This window comes from Vombatus ursinus, unplaced genomic scaffold, assembly GCF_900497805.2.
Source record: "Vombatus ursinus unplaced genomic scaffold, bare-nosed wombat genome assembly UNPS02014942.1, whole genome shotgun sequence".
NCBI classification, from domain to species: Eukaryota; Metazoa; Chordata; class Mammalia; order Diprotodontia; family Vombatidae; genus Vombatus; species Vombatus ursinus.
In genome coordinates this window covers 1,171,275-1,193,767 of record NW_020954720.1, presented here as the reverse complement: position 1 = coordinate 1,193,767, position 22,493 = coordinate 1,171,275, and the positions used below count along the sequence as shown (strand labels likewise).

Sequence of the window (22,493 nt, the reverse complement as noted above, 5' to 3'; positions counted from 1 at the left end):
AAGAAAAAGAAATTGAAGGAATTAGACTAAGAAATGAAGAAACAAAAACTATCACTCTTTGCAGATGATATGACAGTATACTTAGAGAATCAACTAAAAAACTACTTGAAATAATTAACAACTTTAGCAAAGTTGCATGATAAAAAATAAACCCACATAAATCATCAAAATGCCCATATATTACCAACAAAGCTCAGCAAGAAGAGATATGAAGAGAAATTTTATTTAAAATAACTGTAGATAATATAAAATATTTGCAAATCTACTTGCCAAGACAAACTCAGGAACTATATGAACATAATTATAAAACACTTTTCACACAAATAAAGTCAGATCTAAAAAACTGGGAAAATGTCGATTGCTCATGGGTAGGCCAAGCTAATATAATAAACATGACAATTCTGCCTAAACTAATTTACTTATTCGGTGCTATACCAATCAAACTACCAAAAATTATTTTATAGAGCTAGAAAAATAATAACAAAATCCATCTGGAAGAACAAAGGGTCAAGAATATCAAGGGAATTTATGAAAATAATGAAAAGGAAGGTGACCTAGCTATACTAGATCTAAAACTATATTATAAAGCAGCAATCATCAAAACTATTTGTACTGGCTATGAAATAGAGTGGTGCATAAGTGGAATAGATTAAGTACACAAGACACTGTAGTAAATTATTTTAGTAATCTACTGTTTGATACATCCAAAGACTTCAGCTTTAGCAATAAGAACTCACTATTTGACAAAAAACTGTTGGAAAAACTGGAAAATAGTATGGCAGAAACTAGGCATACACCAACATCTCATACCAAATGGGTCAAAATGGGTGCATGATTTAGGCATAAAGGGTGATACCATAAGCAAATTAGGAATGCAAGGAACAGTTTACTTGACAAATCTATGGAGAACAGAAGAATTTATGAACAAGTAAGAGACAGGAAACATTGTGAAATGCAAAATGGGTGATTTTGATTGCATTAAATTGAAAAGTTTTTGCACAAATGAAGCCAACGAAAACAAGATTAGGAGAGAAGCAGAAAACTGGGAAAGAATTTTTACAATCAGTGTCTCTGATAAGGGCCTCATTTCTGAGATATATAGAGAACTGAGTCAATTTATAAAAATACAAGTTATTCCCCAATTGATAAATGGTCAAAGGATATGAAAAAACAATTTTCAGATGAAGAAATTAAAGCTATTTATAGTCATATGAAAAAATGCTCTAAATCACTATTGATTAGAAAAATGCAAATTAGAACTCTGAGGTACCACCTCATTCTATCAGACTGGCTAATTTGACAGAAAAGAAAAATGATAAATGCTGGAAAAGATGTGGGAAAACTGGAACACTAATGCATTGTTGTTGGAGTTGTGAAATGATCCAATCATTTTGGAGAGCAATTTGGAACTATGCCCAAAGGGCTATGAATACGCACATATTTATTTCATCCAGCAATAGCACTTTTAAAGCTGTATCCCAAAGAGGTCACAAAAAAAATTAAAAGGATCTACTCGTAGAAAAATATTTATGGCCATTCTTTTTGTGGTGGCAAAGAAGTGGAAATTGGGGGGATACCCATCATTTGGGGAATGGTGAACAAGTTGTGTAGTATACAGATGTAATATTGAATGTAATGTGAATGTAATGTACTGTTGTTCCATAAGAAATGATGAGTCAGCAGATTTCAAAAAAACCTGGAAAGACTTAACTGAACTGATGCTGAGTGAAGTGAGCAGAGTCAGGAGAACGTTGTACACAGCAACAGCAACATTGTGTGAAGATCAATTGTGATTGACTTAGTGCCTCTCAGTAATACAATGATCCAAGACAACTCCAGAAGACTCACGATGGAAAATACTATCCACATTCAGAGAAAGAATTATAGAGTCTGAATGCAGCTCAAAGCACATTATTTTCACTTTTTTTGGTGGCTTTTCCTTTTTGTTCTGTTTTTTTTTCTTTCACATGACTAATGCAGAAATATGTTTACATGATTGCACATGTATAACCTATGTCAGATTCCTTGCCATCTTAGGGAAGGTGGGTTGGGAGACAGGGAGAAAAAATTTAAAACTCAAAATCTTCCAAAAAATGAATGTTGAAAACTGTCTTTTCATATAATTGGGAAAATAAAATACTACTTACCAACAAAAAAGAAATGATTAGGGGAAAATGAGGGTAGGGTTAATGATTTCTTTCAAAGTTAGAAAGTGCAATACTTCTGGAAGAAAAGACTCTGGGACACATTAGTGAATCCTTGCCTGCCAGCATCATCATTGAGGGTCACCAAATGTCACAAGAGTATAATATTGAGGAAATATATGATTAAGAATCTTTTAGTTCCCCCTGTCTGTATTCAAAATAAAAGCTAAGGAAAATATCCATATAAAATTTACCTAACTTAGCAGAATCTGGATTACTATAATTTCTCAAGTCATTTTTGGAGCCATTTCTATGTACATAACAGAATCACAGAAACAAGGTATACACAACTAGCTCAGGTTATCATTTTTCTTCCAATATGAAATTACACATTTTTGTAGACAGAATGAAGGCATTCTTGAACTCCTGGTGGATAACCTTCTTTTGCCATATAACACAGAAAATTTCAGTTAGCTTGTGATGCCTGGACAGTATACCAGTGACATGCCAGGAAACTGAATCTCCTCCATTTGAATTGTCTTAGGAAGACTGTCTAAGGAAGATTCTGAAATCACCTGGCAAGATGAGGTACCAGACTCTGAGGTCCTTTCTCAAACTAAACTGCCAAAAATTCAAACTCTGTTGCAGAGGCACAACTCTAATGGATTGACCAGATTATTCAAATGCTAGACATATATTTGCCTAAAAATTTGCCTGTTTTACAGAGAACTCACACAAGGCAAGTGGTCACATGGAAGTCAGAAGAAGCAATTCAAGGACATTCTTGGAATCAATTGTATGACATAGGAGACACTGACAAAAGACCACCAGCATGGTATGCCCACATTAAAGAAGGCACTGTGCTCTATGAGCAAAGCAGAATTGCAGTAGCACTAAAGAAACTTGAGATGCTCAAATTTAGAGACATCACTCCAAATGTTAATGTGGACTATTTGTGCATGAACTGTGGTTGAGCCTCCTGAGCTCATACTGGTCTGATCAATGACAGTCAGACACATTGCACCTTGACTCCAACATAGTGATGTCATTTAGGTCCTCTTTGAGAATGAAGGAAAACAACTAACACATTTTTTGTATAATAGAAAAATTTTATACTTTACTAAAGTACTCCTCTGATGCCTCAGTGTGACATAGATATAATCAGAGGTTCTTAAAGCCTGGCAATCTTAAACAGGTCACTTAAATTTTCATTAGAGTTGTGAGATCCTCAAGATCAGTGATTATCTTTTCCCTCTTTTTTGTATCCCTAGCACTTAGTACAGTGCCTGGCACACAGTAAGAACTTAGAAAAAGCTTATCTACTGACTTTCCAGGTCTCACTTTCCTTATTTGTTAAATGAAAAGGTCAATTAGATAGCCTCTAAGATCCTTTCTAACTCTAAATCTATAATCAGAGATTCTTCTATGCTGGAAAGTTTTTGAATATGGGTCTGTTGAAGAGATTAGATGTCTTTTGTGTGCAAATTAGTCCAGTTAAGTTTGGAGGAAACTATAACCAGGTTGTTCATAGGGCAGGTGATTTTCTGGTCATAGCATTTCTTAAAGATCATATCCCAGGATCTTGAGCAGTTATGATTAGCCAAAGGAGAGAATGTACTTATGCTAACAAAACTATAAATCCTTGAAGTGTAAGAGTTTTCATCTAATCTTCCCAGTTATATTCTAGAATTTAGTATCCCATTTGTTTGTTTTTCACCTAGAGTTCACTGCACCAGTGAACTTTCAGTTCTGGTTCTTATTCCTCTCCTATTCCCTTAACACTTTCACTTATATTCTGGAATTTAGAATCCTGATCAAGGGCAATAGTGAGAAAATCATTTACAAAACAAAACAAAATAAAATTACTTAGGACGAAGGATAACATATATTTACTTCTATCCAAGGTCAGGAGCTTTGTCAAAGAAGGAAGTTAAGTTTAGAATGATTTTTTTTTTGATAAATCTGCATTTGGTGCCATTTAACACCTTATAATTCTGCAGGTGTTTGCAAATTTATTTTTAATGACCTATTCCAGAACCTTTTCAGTTATAGAAGTTAGTATAATTGATCTGTAATCCATAGATATTTCCCTCATTCTCCATTGTAAAACATGGTACTGAGTTTATGCCCCTTACTCTGCCCATCCAGTTATGTAGAATATTTTGAATCCTTCCCAAAAGCATAAAATATAAATTTTAATAGTTCTAGGGTTGCACATTTTCACACACTCTGGGGTGTTTGCATATTCATTGCTTTTTTAATTGACGCAGCCGCTGCAGTGGTGAGCATGAGACCAGCTCAATACTCTTAACCCGGGAGGTGCATTGAGGAGGCGGGAGACAGCAAGAGGGCAGAAGCTCCGTTTATTAAGTGCTAGTAGCTTTCTTTTATATCCTTAGTAACACCTGATCAAAGCATGATCTCCACGTGATAGCCAATCACCAAGTCTGCTGGACACCTGCAGCCCTTGTGTCAGGGGTATGAGTAGGATTTTTCTCCTCAATGAGAGGAGAGCTGAGCCAACCGTGGGAGCTGCGTGTCAGCAAAGGAGAGGTCTTGTGAGACTTCCTTGTTTTTGCCACGCAACAGGTTGTGACCCTCAGCTTCTGCTGAGAGAAGCTAGAACTCCCATGAGAAAATTATCCTAACATTTAATAACTCAGTTAAAAACATTCTATTGAAAAATACACTGTGCCATACTGCTGTCTAGGCAAAGGTTAAATTTCTGTAAAATGTTTCCCCCCTCCAAAATAAAAAAAAAAAAAAAACAACAAACCATAGAATGGATATAAATCTTAATAAAATTTAAAGTGTGAATGTGTGGACATTAAGTTGAGGGGATTTCATCAGGGCAAAGAGATTTCAATACAGATTTGTCCGATAAGTAGATAATCTGAAAAACAGGTAATCATCTATATTTCAGGTTCTCTCTTCTGAGAGATACAAAAATGATTTTTAGAAAAAAAAATATGTTCCTATTATTAAGGTTGATAAGCTCTTGAGTACTATGCCATCTCTGACACAGAATTGAGGGGGGAAAAAAAAACAAAAAAAAAAAAACAAAAACCAATCCATTCTGGATTGTTTAAAATTACTGAGACTGTGCCTAGTCTAATGGTTGCAACTGTCGACCCTCCATTTCCCCTAACTCTGCACAAGCTATAGAGTGTCCAGGAAGAAACTATTCCAAATTGTGCATCAAAATGTGAGCTCCTGGGAGTTGTAAGGAAGGAAGTACAGGAGTATAATGACAGGATCCAAGTTTCATGCTTCCTGATTGCAACTTTCTTTGCCTTGGGCCATACCCTAGACATGAGGTTAAACAGTTCCTAGAACATGCAAGCCATGCAGAGACTGAACATATCTTCATCCAGGGAGTAGGGTGGGGACATTCTCTCCCCCTGTAGATAGCCTGTTGCCACTTCTAGGAGGAGGGGGGAGGATGAGAGAGGGAGAAAGAAGCTTTAGTCAGATGAGCAGTTTCTGCATTATGACATCATACTACGTACTATATTAAATCTTTTGTTTTAGTTAATGTTTAGGTAAAGGCTGACACCACATGAGCCTCAAGAAAGGAAACTAAAATCAGAAAGTACACAAGTACCCACACTCAAGGGTAGCCTAAGTAAGAGGGAGGTAGTGTTTTGGTTAAATGTTAAAGTGAGTCCTTGATGTCTGGCCTGGACTGCTGGTTAAGAAATATCTCTAATTGCAATCCCACACTGGCACCATAGATTTCTATCTAGATGGATGACCTTGGAAATTGAACGATTACATGAAATCTTGAAAGAGGAAGCAAACTTCCAAGAGAAACTTTGTGGCTGTTGTGTACTTTGACATTTAAAAAAAAAAAAGTTTTCCATGGTTTGCATATTATTAACGGCACCAGATTGGTGGTTTTGTCTCCCAGCCAGATGATAAATCATCATCAGTGTTAGGCATAATATTCACTATTAATGCCTTGTGTTCCCTTGTGAAATGTCTTTTTGTGCTTATTTTCTCTTGATCCTTGGCATTCCACTGGCAATCAATCACAAAAACAACTTGGACATTCCTCGGTGTCTTGCCTCAGTGAACTCCTGCTTTTCTTGACCATTAACCACTCACTGGAATGTACATTGATTGTCTATATCTCTGGGCCCCCTATTCTCCTCTCCCAACTATCCTCCCTTCCTGGCACCAGCTGGCAAAGCTATATTTTCCATCTGTTGAATGAAGAGCATGTCATAGGTTGTTTGATATGGTTTGGGAGACCACAGCAAACCAGTGATGCACAGCTCACTTTTATCCCACAAGCCTGTGAGAGCCTACAGGGATAAGGAACCTTTCTGCTAGGCCGAACACACTGATTGACATACAAAAACAAATCTCCCTTCCTGTACTGTTCTATATGTTTCATATTTATGCCCAAAGAATTGTGGGCTAGAGTAATCTAAAGATGTATCTTCAAGGAAGTTATCTTGAAATGTGTGAGCAAGCTTCATTTTCATGCACCAGCTGTTTTCTTTCTTTCCAGTGTTTATGGGAGCAAGGGAACAGCCTGCCTTCATTATGCAGTAGCGAGGAAGTTTTCACTGTTCCACCAGCCTCTGCAAAGCCCTTCAAAGGCAAGGAGAGGAAAAATGGTTCAACACAAGTTCAGGCAAATTCTGGGCTCACTGCAAATGTCACATCCCCAAATTTGGAAACATATCTTGTTTATGAAGCAGTTTATGCACTTCTCCCTGGGGTCGTTTCTCCAGGGCAAAGGGTTGGGAAGACAGCTAAAACAGCATTGCTAAGCAGTGAGTCTCTATGAAGGGTGTCATTACTCTATGGGTTATATGTACAAAATAAAGTATTAAAATACTTAACACATTTCAAATGCTTTGGTAAGTGAGAATTGAAAGTCTGATCCAAATTTTGCCCTTCAACAAAAAGACTTTATTATTGGTAACTGGAATTATTACCTTTAAGAATCAATATAAGGCAAGAATAAAGTCATAGATGAAAAAAATTACTGATATTGAATTGTGAAGTAGTGTGATACTGCGCATAGAGAACTTATCACTGTGTAAGGAAGATGTGAGTTCAAATTCTACCTCTGAGACATGTTGGCCATGTGATCCTGGACAGGGCAGTTGCCAACGTCTTCAAACAATTGTCTAAGGCTGTAAGTTGGATTGCAGGTGATGCCTTGCATTAACAGAGGAAATATCCTTATTAGTAGTTCTCTATGCCAGTGAAATCACACATTTGTACTGAAAAAGGCAATATTAGTAATATTAACTGCCATCTATAGAGTACTTTGAAATTTTTATTATGCTCAAAAGACATCTCATTTGAGCCTCAAACCATTACCCTTCCTCCCAAAAAGTGAGGTAGGTATGGCAAATATTATGCCCAAATTACAGATGAGGAAAGAAAGACTAAGCTAAGTTAATTGACTTTCCCATCAGCTCAGGTGTTAAAGGAGGAATATGAACATGTCTTCCTGACTCCAAGCCAGTTTTATCTATTATAGGTCACTGCCTCTATGTAATAAAATCTGATTATCTACATAGTGCTTTAAGCATTGCAATATATTTTACATGCATGATCTCATTGGAACCTCACTAAACTCTGTCAGGTAAAATTCCAGATACTATTCTATCCAACTAAGGCTCACAGAGATAAAGTGATTTGCCCATGATCACACAATTAGTGTCAGAGGCAAGATTTGAAATCAGATTTTCTTGATTAGTAGTCTAACCCTTTATCTACTACTCCAGACTGAATTTTATGTATTTGCAAAATCATATTCTGACTTGGAACAAATCTCAGTCACTGACGCTCACTAAAACATTCCATCACAGAGGCTCCAGATAACTAAGTTCTTCTACCTGCCAAATAAGCATGTGTGCATTATTATCTACACTGAGGTAAATGAATCACAGAAAATAAAGTTCAATTCAGTCTCTCTTGCCGCTTTCCTACAATTACTAAAATTCACAATACTTTTAACACCTGGACTCCTTTTATAATATTGGTGGTTAAAATGACTCTGAATCATCTTTTCTCATTCTGAATATTTGGGCATTTTAACTCTTGAGGTCAGAGCTTCCACAAACTGTTTGCTAGAACTTAGTAAGGGTTTGTTTGCTAAATGCATTGAACCATGCTCTCTGGTCACCAATACAGCTCACATCTCTGAGAGCCTAAAAGAATCCATTAAGATTATGATGAATAGCTGAGGAACAAAGCAGTTTGTAGCCTTTGAACCAAGGAGACATTCCAATCTTACCCTACCCACAGCTTACTTTTTTAGTAATACATTAAAAAAAAAAGTATGGTATTTACATCCTTGAGACTGCTTTTTTATCTATCCATTCTTTTTTTTTCTATTTGATTAATGAAGACTAATTTTCATCTTAGAGTTCAATCCTCCTTCTATAAAAATGCATGTGAACACATATAATAAAAATTCACTAAGATGAGTGAATTCATTGTAAAAAAAAAAAGTCATCCAACATGTTGCCCCATCTCTTGACCCTTGCCCTAGAAACCACTTTAAACATTAAAATCATGTGGTAAAAGACATCTAATTATGAAAATAGACTTGTAGAAATGTATCCTTCTGCCATTTTTTTCTTAACACAGTAATTCAACTTTGACCATACTTTGTCAACTAATTCATTATATTTCCATGTATGTGGTTGGCAGTTATCTGCATACATAATTGAACAAATACATCAACCTATGTTGATCTTTACTACTAACTCATTTCTTTACTAAGTCTCTCTTTGGGTTAAAAAGCAACCCTAGCATATGAACAGGTTCTAAACTACACCTAAAATTACAGAAAGTCTCTTTCTAATCATCAAACCCTCACCTTATCCTACGGTAAGGAAAACCTCTGATTCCTTCTGGATTAACATCCCCTCTTTCAATCTAAAACTGCACACTTTATGAATTCGATCAAAATAACGGTGTAATACTTTAAAAGTGCTTTCAGATGGCAAAGATATAAACAATAATTTAAAACAAGATAGATATGGATGCAGTGGTGAGAAGTGTGTGTGTGTGTGTGTGTGTGTGTGTGTAGGGGGGAGGTTGAACCCTAACCCTCCTCTCCCACACATATACACTTTCTCCCCACCAAACCAGAGGCGGAACAAGAAGTGACAGAATTGAACAGATAAGGAAAGCTTCCGCAGTTTGTCTTCTAAGGAAGCAGAGAAGGAAGAAGAAGGTATGATGTGGACTTCAGGCTTATCACTAACTACACTTTACTCTCTGACTTGGTCCATTAGAATTTACTCTTTTACTTTTTCTCTAACTGGCTTTCATGTGTACTCCATCATTTCACAAAATGTTGCATCCACATATTTTCCCTACTTTCTATCCCAGGGTCACCTATCAATATTGGGTTTAATGTTCCCTAGTGATGTGACCTTGGAAATCTCTTTTCTACCCTAAACCTCAATCTTCTCATTTGAAAAAGGTGCTAACAATACCTACCCTGTGTTAGCACTATTATGGAACAAGCACAGTAAACCTTAACATGCTAGGGAAATGGGAGTTTAACATAATAGCAACATGAGTTAAAACACACACACATAGCAATTCAAGATAACACAAGTGATGACAGAATCATAGATCATAGACCACAGAACTAGAGTTGGAAAGAAATCTTAGAGTTCATCTTGCATAATTATCTTACATATTAAGAAACTGAGGCCTGTGAATATTAAGTGAAAGGAACAGAAGTAGTAAGTAATAGAACTGGCTTTGAACTGAGGTTCTGTGACTCATTACTTAGTTTTCTTTCCTCTCCAGAGGTGAATACAAGAAAAAGTGCTGAAATGGTTCTTGGGAGTAAAAAAAAAATCATCTGGAATGATCTAGGGAGGCTTACTGAAGAAGATAGAGATTGAGTGAAAAGGACAAGTAAGAATTTGACAGATAAATGGAGAAAGGTGTTATATATAGGGGAGGGGGTCAGGTCTGTGAATAAAGGGTTGGGGACAAGAATCAGCAAGGTGGTGTTTTCTGTATCTGTGAGAATGATCTCCTAGCCAATGACTCTAAACATATATTAAGAGATTATGATTTGTTAAATTTTAAGGCACAAAAGATTACTTTGTATGTTCTGTTTTGCCATTTTCCATTTATAATGGAAAATGCATATTTTATATTACATATAAACCTTATATTTGCAGACACTAGGACAGTGGCCTACTAAGAATTTTTATTTTTCATTCAGATCAATTTAAGAAAAAATATAACTATTCCTGATGTAGTTCAATTTTTTTGTCTTACAAATGGTGAAAATTAAATAGAGAAAAGTTAAGTGACGTGCAAAGTAGCACAGCATCAAAACTGAGATTACAATCCATCTCTTGATATTCTTGATTGCACCACACTGGATTTGAGTCATCAGCTTTCCTATTCTATCTCTGCTTGCCAAGCCAGACTCTTTGCCTCATAACTAAGTAGTCAAGGGGTATTTACTAAACACACAGAGAAGACAATGATTACAAGGCAATCGCGCTCAACTTGCTTCCTTCCCCCAATACATCCTTTTTCCTAAAGGAAACAGACAGTGATGTCATTTGAGAAGTCGACCTTAAGAATCTTCATGCCAGCATCTCCTTTCAACCTGTGCTTCACTGACCATTTACTGACCACAACAAGGCAGATAAACTAAGATCAGCCATGAGGCACAATGGGGAAGGAAAAACAAAAAAAACAGAATCATAGAAACCTAAGCTCAAAGGGACCTTAGGGGCCATTTGGCCCAGTCTCTTAGCCTGAAGCATGTATCCCCTTTACAATATCTGCTTTATATCCCTTTACAACAACTCTTCCACATTAGATTATAAATTCCTCAAGGGCAGACACTGTCTTTTTGTATCCCTGGGACTTTGTATCCACAGTGGTTGGCACATAGTAGGTACTTAATAAATGTTTGTTGATTGATGATTGAACATCCTAGACAACTGAGCATCCAGCCTCTGTTTTAATACCTCTAATCATAGGTAGCTCATTACTTCACTTGGCAGATTACTAGCACATTAACAATATACCAAAGAAGCAGGTGGAACTCTGGAATCCAAGAGCTAGGCAGTGGATGGGGAAACTGAATGTGAGACATAGATAAGATAGTGAGACTTCTTTTCTTACAAAAAAAGTCAGGTAAGTAAATCCAGGATATACAGTTACCCCAACTTTTAATGTAACAAAATGTTCTGCACCTATTTTCCTATCTTCCCCAACCCCCAAAATACATATAGCCCCCTAAGTAAAGCAAGGAGGTGCATTTCCTTCTGTCTTCTCCAGGACCAGGATTGGTCCCTGCCATTACACAGTGTTTGTAGGTCAAATATTTTTCAAAATTATAGAACTCACTTAGGAAGCTCTGAAGTGTGGTTAGGGATGATGCATTCAACATAAGGTCATCTGCATTTGGTGTTTACTTCTTTCTGATATCTTAATATTCAACCACTCAATGACCTTAAAAATTGCATCATAAACCTCTTCCTTCTACACCTGGTCTAGCAATGTATCTGCCTTTCAAATTTCTATTTTCTTTACTTCTATTGCTGCTCCTTCATGCAGCACATCAAGAACTATGATGTAAGTGGCCACATCTGGAGGTTCCACTGGCTTCAATGGAGAAAAAACAAAAACTTTTTTTTAGCAACTTTTACTGGGCTTTTTCCCATATCCATATGCAGGTGCATATATATATGCACCCATGTGTGTACATATACATATATATTTCTCTCCAAATGCATATTTTATCCTTACAGACTTATTCTGATGTCCTTACACTCCTTCCTGAAATAGGGATAGTTTTGAGAGGTAACGGAATAAGAAAAATATGATAGTCTTGTGAAGCTTAAACTAAAAATAAGAGATGAAAAGTTTAAATTTATCAGAGCTAAGCCAGATTTTTTCTCATCATTAATAAAATAACAACTATCTCTATGATTAAATTGTTTATAACTGATGCTTAGCAAGAAGAAAAATCACATTTGTTAGAGACATTTTATTTTGAGGATAGTAAAAAGCAGAGTAACATTCTAAATAAACTAGAAAAACTACCAGCATAAGTCTATTGTGCACTTTTAAATATCACACCATTGGTATTAATTGATAGTGGATTTGATCTATACATTAAAGAGAGTTTCTTTTTAAATCATTGAAGAAGCCAATTACTTTCTGTTTCACTTATGAAACCAATCCACAATTGTAAATATACCTTTATTATGAAAAAATGCTAAAAAAGCATTAATTATCATAGAATAAATTCTTTCTTTTCAAAGGGAAAATATCTGATTTAAAATTTTAAGTTACTCACTAGTTCCATTCCCTAGGATGACTCTTTCAAGTATTCATAAACAAAGTGAACTGAGCTCTTCCTATGCAATTAGAATAACATTAGCTACAGGCTCCAATGTGACAGAAATGAGACAAAGTTCTCTCCATTTCCCTGTTCCAAATCCTCTATTGCAGTTGGACGCAAGCAATGGCCTATAGTCATCTTGGCCATAAGTACTTGCCCTGATGGGGTACATTTTTAACAACTTATTTTTTGGACTGTATTACATTATTTGTACATTGTTGGTATGTCCCAGGGTAAACCCATTCTACCCAGGTCCCCATCAAACTTGGTCTCATAATCTTCTCTGTTGAACTGGGAATTCATAGAAACAATAAAGAGATTGCTTCTAGTGAATCCTTGGCCAAATTACATTTAAACTACATTTTTTAAAATCATAGTGCTTTGATAAGTTGTATATATTTTCCCAGAATACTTAAGCAGAATCTTGTCCATATAAAGAAAATATTTAGTAGATAGAGCAGTGGCCCTGGAGTCAGGAGAACCTGAGCTTAAATCTGACCTCAGGCACTTGACATTTACTATGTATATAGTGTGTATGTATATATGTATATGTATGTATATGTGTGTATGTGTACATGTATGTATATATATGTATATGTGTGTATATATATATACATATTTAATTTGCAGCATTTTCTGGCATAGTCTTTTGTCCCATTCTTCCATTTTCTTATTTAAATTGTAAGCAATTTATCTTTCACATACTGTCTTAAATTCAGGTATAGGAGAATTTCATCCAAAACTTTTGTTTTCAATCTATCATTAATATGCATTATTTGTATACTATCTATTGGTTTTCAATCACAAACCAGCATCATATTAATTAGTTACTATTTAAACATTTTGACTAGAAACTTCTTCATTGGCAGTGCCTAGCAGAGAGTAAATTTAGTTGTAAATTGACATTTAATCAATCAAACCCAGTTCTTGAAGAATTCAGAAAAATGAGAGATCACTATTGGCTAGAATAATAAGGGAAGACTTCATGAGAAACAGTTATAGAAGCTGTGGAAAGCCATGAGTTATGCCCAAGCTAGAAATTCAAGGTGACCCAGAGAGAGCAGCTTAACTGTTACTGTTAATAGGCTATCAAATCAAAGTTACACAGGTACCTAAGTATAAGCCCTGCCCAGGCCTATATAAGGGTACATGGCTTCAAAGTGGGATTGAAACTAAGAAGATCACTCAAAGCTATACTCTCCATGTGTCCTTGACGTAACTACCACTCTATGCTTTGCAAGTAAGGGTAATTTCTTCCAAATAAAACTTGCTTCATTAGTGCTCATTGTCACAGATTACAGGTCTGTTATAAAGAACCAGTGTGGTATTGTGGACTGCGACTGAACTTGGCATCAAGAAGATCTGGGTTTAAATCCTGTGAGAAACTTCCAATTGGGTAAGTGATGGAACCTCTAAGAACTCAGTTTCCTTATCTATGAAATGGGGATAATAATGGAACCTAACATGCCGAGGTGTGAGCATCAAATGAGATAATGTATGTAAAATACCTTGCAAACCTTAAACAACATATAAATGTGAACTAATACTATTCATGGGACATTTAGGACTAGAGCTATACTTTGAAGAAAAGGAAATATATAGATATTAGCCTAATTTTTTTTAGTTTTTTAAAATCTTTATTATTTGGGGCAGCTAGGTGGCGCAGTGGATGGAGCACTGCCCCTGAAGTCAGGAGGACCTGAGTTCAAATCTGGCCTCAGAACAAACACTTGACACTTACTAGCTGTGTGACCCTGGGCAAGTCACTTAACCCCGTTTGCCTTAAAAAAAAAATCTTTATTATTTGACTGTTTATTCTGAACCCAACAAGCACTCTCATAGATATCACAATTCACCAAGAATGTAGAGTCAACAAGATAAATAAAATGAAGTACTCCTTGAGCAAGCTATAGTCCTGCTCATGAGCCTAAGGGATTCCCTTCCCCTCCCAGGGGGACTGAGGAGTGACTCAGGCATAATTACTTTGACTAAGGGTATAATATGAAGTATTTGCCATATTGTTCCCTCAGGTTCATGGAGCTGTAAGAAGAACTGGTCAACTACAGTGGCCAAACTGTGTTAACCTTTAGGACCACAGCAAAACCACAAAATGTAATGAAGATAATTCATCTAACAAGGGATCTTAATGTCAGATGACCAAAAACCCTCCACCCTCCTCCAATCAATCCAAGCCCTCAGATGTCAGTTTGGGGTCTCTGAGAACAAACAAAAGTTTCAGGCCTTAGGATGCCTAACTGCCACCTTTCAAAGTGCAAGGGACTTGAGGGAAGGCTTTGCTAGTTGGTGTCTATCAACATCGTGTAGCCACTCTAGTTTACGCATCCAGACAAAACGTTTTTGTTGTTGTTGGTTCTGCTGCGGCTGCTGCTGTTGTTGTTATTTGTTCAGGGAAAGCAACAACTTGATGTTCCCTGTAGGAGAATGAACAGATGCTAAAATATGCAATGGGGAGTGAGTCAACATCTCGGGCTCCTAATTGCGGCTGGAGAGCTAACTGTTTCCTCTCAGAGGACAGCCAGACTTTGAGCGGTCCTTCTCCAGCTGGGACAGCTGCTTCATTAGCAAGGCGACAGATACAGACACAAGACACACGATGCTCCCAGTACAGTGATCGCCCTATGGGTGGGAATTTCCAGGTATTTAATACAACTATGCAGAAAGCTTTACTCACTCAAAATGGACAATAAGCATTTGATTCGGAAACCGTCATACCTTTTTCTTCACTGAAAGTGCTACTGTAAGCAAAGAAATATTAAACCAACTTAACAAACTCCAAAATATCACGTTGGACTAGAATGCTATCTGTCCTCCATAGATTATCTTGTTTTTAATAACCAAAAAAATAGTTTACTGAGTCAATTTATCTTGGGTTTGTGATTTTTATTCATGCGTACAATAAATCTTTTGGAGAGTAAATCTTTATTTCTTAGCTCACTGTACAACTTCAGAATGTATCATCTATATCCTCTTTGATGTGACTCTCCCAAGAAATTTCTCTTCTGCTCATTTATTTTTATAAGAACGTCATCTTGTTCTAGGTCAATACCTGTTTTATTTCCGTTTTACTTTACACACTCTAAGGAAAATAGAGGTTTTCTTTTTAAAATTAGCTATTTCTCTTGTTAATACAGTATCTTGTTATCTGCAGCAAGTCTTTCATTTCAGGGGGGATAAAAGCTTTTCTAATTGAGTTGTAAAATAGTTAACAATGGAAAGCAATAGGACAAATACATCCTTACAATATACAAAACATTTTCGCCACACAGAGACATTTCATAAATAAAACAAAACATTTGAAAAAAGTCCCCTGGAAGTAGGCACTGGAGGATCAGTTGGGTGCCTGAGCACAGAACCTATTAAGAAAAGGCCCAATTTAGAATGTTTACTCCATCAAGAAATATGCATGGTAGATCGGTATGCACGGTAAATAGGGATGGTAGATTGTCTGCAATACCTTTTTCTATTGTGTCCATTAGTAGTGATGGCTGCAAAGCTCCTAACAGGAGAAGCTTTCCTTTAATCTAGGTCTTTTACTCGGCAGCAGATATTCTCTGTGAAATCTGAGCATTTGTTGTTTCCTCCCAAATCTTTTGTGAAGCTCTTTCCATCTATAATTTTTGAACAGGAAGCGGTTTTGATTTCTGCCATGTGTTTATGCATCCCCATGCGCCACAACATCATCACAACACTCAGAAGCAGGGCAGTGGAGTTGGCAGTGTCCTTCCCGACAATGTCTGGCTCAATTTCGTGATCTGATTCAAAGATTGTGACTCTGTTGGCACCAACGTTTCCACTTAGTGTCACATGAAAGCCTTCAATCAGGCCAGCATATAAATCAGTAAGGATTCCCCATGTAAGTTTGGCTTCAGAAGAAAATCAAACTGGGATGAATCATGTACTGTATTCAAACATAGTGTATCAAGATACAGCTCATTAAATTTATTGTCTTTACAGTTTTCTGCAACTTTCATGCACTTTTGGGAAAAAAAGCCCATCTGACATTTGCGTTATATTTGCTTTCTGCACACCAGTCACGTTGCTTCGATGATTGTTCCTAGCATACTCAAAGGCAAATTCAGCAACACGTTTACTTGCTTCTTCAGTGATGAGTTTGATATACTGTACAATACCATTGATAATCACATGCTCAATGTCACAGTACTTGCCTTCAGTGTTCTTTCAAATTATGACAATATTTGCATCCACGTAAGGAGTTTTATAGCCTTTAGTGGAGACATGTGGATGTACATTTATGTAAAGGTCAAAAGTTTTGCAAAGCAGTATATTCATAGAAGGATGTCTAGCTGCTATTGGTATCTTTAAGGGACCTTTCAGTCTCATCTTGTTTTTGTCTATGAATTCTTTGATTTCAGGAGGAATCATCCACTTTCCTCCAGGTTCTTTAATGGCAGTGACACATTCCTCTCTTCCTACTGAATGTGTACTTTGGCAGGTTCAAACAGAAGCTGAGATTTCTAGTCCAATAATTTCTGGTCTCCTGGGATCAAGGTTATTGTGTGTGTACCACCAACAAAACCTTAGATCACCTGTTTTGGGTTGCTGAAGACCCTCAGGAGCTAAAAATACTTTCATGATGGGATGGGCATTTGTATATGTTCCTCAGGAGAGGAGGCAAGAGCCCAAGTTCTTCCCTTCCACTCCTAATTAATTTTCAGTAAAAGACATGTAATATTAAAGGCATTCTGGAGTCCTCATTTTTTTCCCCTATTCTCTTTTGGGTCAAATTCCAGTCATTGGCTTTAACTACAAATTTTTCTGTGTTTTAGGCTCTGGTAATCTCAGAGATCCACTGTGCATCCTCAGTCCTTCCAAATCAGTGCTCTGGGGATCAGGAGAGAAAAAATGCATTCAGTTAAGTACCATCATCTGTGTGTCTTCTTGCTCCGTATGGTTCATTTGATGATTATTACAGGTCTCTGCTCTACAATCGTTTATGCACAAATTTTTCCTAAGGCATACCTTGTGTGTGACTAACAACCATGGAACATAGCCTATTATTACTGATCATTTACGATGTATATAGCACTTAATCACCTCAGCTCTTCCCTTCCAACTGCAGAGAGCATAACAACATGCCCTGCAGAGCTATAAGAACAGAAACCCCTTCATTTGCAAAGTTTGGGGCCTCCCTGCTTGAACCATTTGCATGCTTGGATTTGAATGGAGAATCACTTTTCTCTAATTAGTGGCCTTTTGTGGTCACTTGCTCCTTTAAGGGAAAAAAAAGTGGTATAGGGAAGTCAGAAGCTTAGGGCCTTGGCACAGCTGTTATAGGACTAGGCAAAGTATTAGATACACCTGGTTGTGAGCTCAGACGATTCCTTCCCCACCCTGCCCTCAAACAGGGCTGCAACATATAAGTCACAAAAGCAGACTTTCAGAGAATTGCTGTTGATGTCCACAGCTAGAGGAAGTGTCTTTTTCATTCTTGGTTAAGGAGGCCAGTTAGTGGAGTGGAAGGCGGACAATGAGGGTTCCACTGTAAATATGTTGCTAGCTTCTTGTACCCTCAGGTGAATCTGCCACTTTCTATCTGTGCCATGTTGGGCATCTCACTAAATTTCTTTGAATCTCAGTTTCCTCATTTGCAAAGTGAAGGGGTTGAATTTACCAGCAATGCTTACTAAATTCCCCTCCAGCTTAAAATCTATGACCTTAGAGATCCCTAAACCCTTTGTATCTCAGTTTCCTCGTAGGTTAAATGTATAATAATGCCTACACATGGAGAGGTTATAAGTATATAGTGGGATATAATTTCATGACTTTGGTTTAATAGATTAATTTAATATTATCAATACTTAAAATAAGTATACATGAAACATAAACAATATCCTAGAAATATCAATCTAGGAAGTATTGTAAATAAAGTACTTTGTAAACCACAAAGCACTTAAGAAATATGAATTGTCAGTCTACTGAGTTTATTTTGGGTAGAGTTTTGCATATCTTTCTATCATTCTAAGCAGCTAGATGGCACAGTGGATAAAGCACTGATTCAAATCTGGCCTCAGACATTTAATAGCTATGTGACCCCAGGCCAAGTGACTTACCCTCAATTTTCTCGTCTATAAAATTACAACAATGATAGCACTTACTTCCTAGGGATGTTTTGAGGATCAAATGAGATAACACTTGTAAAGCACTAATCACAGTGCCTGGGACATAGTAAGTGCTGTATAAATATTAATAGATTATTATTATTATTATTATTAAGCTCTGGTCCTGGAGTCAGGAAGACTTGAATTCAAATCCAGCCTCAGACACTTAATAACTATGTAATCCTAGGCAAGTCACTTAACCTCTATTTGTCTTAGTTTCCTCAGCTGTAAAATGGAGATAATGATAGCACTGCTGGGGTTACTGTGAGGATCAAATGAGATAATTTTTGTAAAAATCACTTAGCATAGTACCTGCCACTGTCCTTCCTTCCTTCCTATCTATCATCTATCTATCTATCTATCTATCTATCTATCTATCTATCTATCTATCTATCTATCTATCTATCTATCTATCTATCATCTATCTGGAAAAGATAGCAATTGCCCTCAACTGTGAAAAATCTCACATGTTCACTCATGTTTAGCCCATTCAATTTGTTTGTTTTATTGTTAAATATACCTCTGAATGGGACTTCAGGCAAAGATAGTCTTTATGGGAAGGACGATAAACTTTTCCAGGAAAAGTGGGAAGAATTCACTTTAGTTTTTTTTTTTTTGTTTGTTTGTTTTTAAAAAAGCTGGGGGAAAAACATAGATGTCACTGAACATTTCATTACTTTTAAATAAGCCTATACACCTATTATTAGAACAACTAGTCTATAAGCCATGGTAACAAGTAGAGAATCTGTGTCCAGCATAACTTACTAATTAAATTAAACTCAGTCTAATTCAATGATCATTTAGGTGGTTGCTTTGTTCCCATACATGAGGATACAAGGACAAAAATTAAACAATCCTTGCCCTCGTGCCAATTACGTAATATCAAAAGAAATAAGATGTAATTGTAAAAGTAAATGCAAAATATGGGCAAAAGCGAAATTCCTGGTGTGAATAAATACTGTAATAATTATTCATTATCATGAGTTCCTCTCTAATTATTTTATAAGGAAAGTATGATTCTGAAATTTGGTTTTCAGTCTTTTAACAAAACCTTAATGGGAACAGAAATCTCCCCCTCCAGCTTCCTTTTTATGTACTGTCTTCCCCCATTAGAATTTAAGCTGCTTGAGGCCAGGGACTGTCTTTGTTTTTGCTTGTATTTTATTCCCAGTGACTAGCACATAGTAAGTGCATAATAAATGCTTTTTGCCTTCCTGCTAATGGCAACAATGAGTCTTTTATCATCATACTCATCATTTTTCACCTCTTTGCAGCATTTGACACTCCCCCTGGCCATTCTCTCCTCTTTGGGTTTTCATAATGATTCTTTCTCTTGGATTTCCTCCTGACTTTCCACCCCTTTCTAAATTTCTTTTTCTGAATTACCATTCATATCTTACACCCTTACCTGTGAGTGCAACCTAAGACTTTGTCCTGGGCCTTTTTTCTTCTTTCTCTTATCGAATGAGATAATATTTGTAAAGTACAACTCATAGCACATAGTAGGTTCTTAATAAATGTTGATAAAGTCCAATTGTTTTCTACACTATCTCAGGGAACTCATAAATTCCCATAGATTTAATTAGCACCCCTTTTCAGATAATTTTCTGATTTCCATATATAGTCTTAATCTTTTTACTGAATAGCTAGGTTGCGTAGTGGATAAAGTGATTCTGAAAGATTAAAACTCAAAAACTGTCTCAAACTAGCAGCATGACCCTGGGCAGGTCACTTAACCATTCTCAGCCTCAATTTCCTTATCTGTAAAGTGGGGGTAGTGAAAACCCCTACCTCACAAGGTTATTGTGAGGATCAAATAAGATAACACTTTGCAAATCTCAAAATGCTATATAAATGTTTTAATCATCATTATTACTGTTAATAATAATAATTTCTATTTTTGTTTAGCTGTCTATTGAACAATTTGAACTGGATTTCTGTAGGCATTTCCAACTCAATGTATCTTAAACAAATAGCATTATCTTTCCCTCAACCTCACCCATTTTCCTGAAGTACAGTTTCTGTCAGGGCTAACACTATCCTTTTACTCTCCCAGGAGCACAATGTTAGAACCATCCTTGACTCCTCATTCTCCCTCACTTTACTTAGCCAATCAGGTGCCTCATTTAATTGATTCTACTTCCACTACAACTCACATATCCATTCACTTCTCCCCACTCACTCTACCACCAACCTAGTTCCAGAGATGGATGTCATTTACATAATATCTACTGTGGGCCAAGCACTAAGGTAACTGCTTTATAAATGTTATCTGTTACCTCATTTGATCTTCATAACAACCTTGTGAGGTGAGTTCTATTGATTTCACCATTTAGAGACACTAGCCTGTATCCTCTTGATTCAGCTGCTACTATCTTTCACCTATTTCACCCGGAGCTGGATTTATGAGTAGATAGTTACCTACGTGAAGTAAGCTCTTCAATACCAGAAAAAAAAATCTCTTGCTAAATTAAATTTAAAAAAATTTTATTTAATCTTTATTGCAAAGCATTGTACTGGCAAATTTAAAGAGAAAAACAAGATAGTCCCTTCCCTGAAAGATCTTACATTCAATAAGATATATGATATGCACATGAAAAAGGAAAAGATAATTTGAGGAAGGAGAGTACAACAGCTGGGGAGATAAATAAAAAAATTCAAACATAAGGTAGTACCTGACCTGAACTTGGATGGAAGCTAGGGATTCTGTGAGACAGAGGTAAAGACAAACAAACAAAACAAACAAAAAACATGCATTTTACATATGGAAGACATTCTGTGAGAAGGTATAGAAATGGAAGGTGGACGTCTTTGGATTATTTATTTGAGAGTTGTATGGAGAAGAGAGAGAGAGGCTACCCCCCAAGATATCAAATAGGGACCTATTTCAGTAGTCTGAGAGTAGTGATGAGGGCCTGAACTAGGGTTTTAACTGAATGGAGAGGATCCAGGTCCTATGGATATTGTGAACATAGACATGATAAGATTTGGTAACTGATTGAATGTGGGAGATGAGGAAGAGGAACATAAGTCATGGATGACTCTGAGATTATGAACTTGGGTTGCTGGAGAGATGATGGATACTTGATATAGGAGGAAGGACATGCTGAAGAGGGAGGAAAATGAGTTTTGTTTTGGAGGTGTTAAGTTTGAGATGCTGAAGGGACACACAGAAGTGTCTAGCAGGGAATTGGCTACACTGAATTTGATGTTGGGAGAAAGAATAGAGCTGTACCTAGATTTGGGAGTCATCTATTTAGAAAAAAATCTTTGAATTTATGATACTTGGTGAGATCATCATGAGAATAAAGTGGGAGAAGAGGAAAAACCAGGAAGAGAGTATTCAGGGAAACCTGTATTTAATAGATAAAAGATGTATGATGATCTAGCAAAGAAGATTGATCTGGGTGTTCAGATAAGTAGAAGGTGTAAGAGAAAGTAGTATCATGGAAGCCAAGAGAGAGTGTTTGGAAGAGGGGTGATCACTGAGATCAAGATATATACAAAAGAGTCATATATAGTATTATAATGACTGAGATCACATCATTGAATTAGCAGTGGTAATCTTGCAGAGAGCATTTTCAGTATAGTGGCAGAATAGAAAGCCAGATTACAAGGGGTTTAGAAGTGAGTAAGAAGTGAATAAATGTAAGCACAGAATGTACACATCTCTTTTCTAGACTTTGTCTATGAAAAGGAGAGGAGATATGACTGTGTAATGGATGGCAAGATCAAGTGAAGGATTTTAGGAATAGGGAGACCTGGAGTTAAAAATATTCATTCCCATTTAGTTCTCTAACTGAAGCATCATTCCTTTCTCCTCCAAGAAAATAAAAAAAA

At 36.5% G+C, this 22,493-nt stretch overlaps 1 pseudogene; it reads right to left on the bottom strand.

The window, feature by feature from the left end:
- Nucleotides 1–16,050: 16,050 nt before the first annotated feature.
- On the bottom strand, nt 16,051–17,981 carry LOC114029884 (annotated as a pseudogene).
- Between the last annotated feature and the right edge of the window lie 4,512 nt (nt 17,982–22,493).